Raw genomic sequence first — 649 nt, forward strand, 5'->3', positions numbered from 1 at the left:
AGCGTTGCCCCCGCTTCACATGGGGGGCGGGGGGGGGGGGGGGCAACAGGGGGGGCCCCCCCCGGGTATCTCTGGGGCTGGTGCATCCCAATCCAGGCTCTTCCCAAAACTGGGGAGGGGGTTGAGCTGAAAAAGCCCCCCCTCAAGTACCAGGCTGGGGCATCTCCATCCCTTACTCCCCTGTGGATCCAAGTCCTTCCCCGGCCCCGTTTCCCTTCTCTAAAGCGTAGTTGCAGGAAAAAAACCCCAAAAAAAATCCAAAAAGGAAAAAAAAAAAAACAAAAAGGAAAAAAAAATCCAAAAAGGAAAAAAAAATAATATATATATAATAATCCTTTCGCAGGCGAGGCCAGCTCGCAGCAATAACCCTGTGGTGGGGGGGGGGGCCAAGGACGGGCACCCCCTCCCCACCCCTGTAAAAATATTTCTGTGGGATAAAAAAGACTTTCATCCACTACTTTTAAAAAATAAAAGCTTAACGGCGTGACAGCGAGCCGAGGCCAGCTCGGGGCCGGAGCCACATCATCTCTGGGGGGAGGAGGAGGAGGATGGGGAGCAGGGATGGTGCCAAGAGTCACCCCCCCCAAAAAAAACCCAAGCCCGGCCCCCACGGAAAGGTTGGGGGGGGACACACACACGGGCACCGGTG

Source organism: Calidris pugnax, unplaced genomic scaffold (assembly GCF_001431845.1).
Source record: "Calidris pugnax isolate Ruff unplaced genomic scaffold, ASM143184v1 scaffold214, whole genome shotgun sequence".
NCBI lineage: Eukaryota > Metazoa > Chordata > Aves > Charadriiformes > Scolopacidae > Calidris > Calidris pugnax.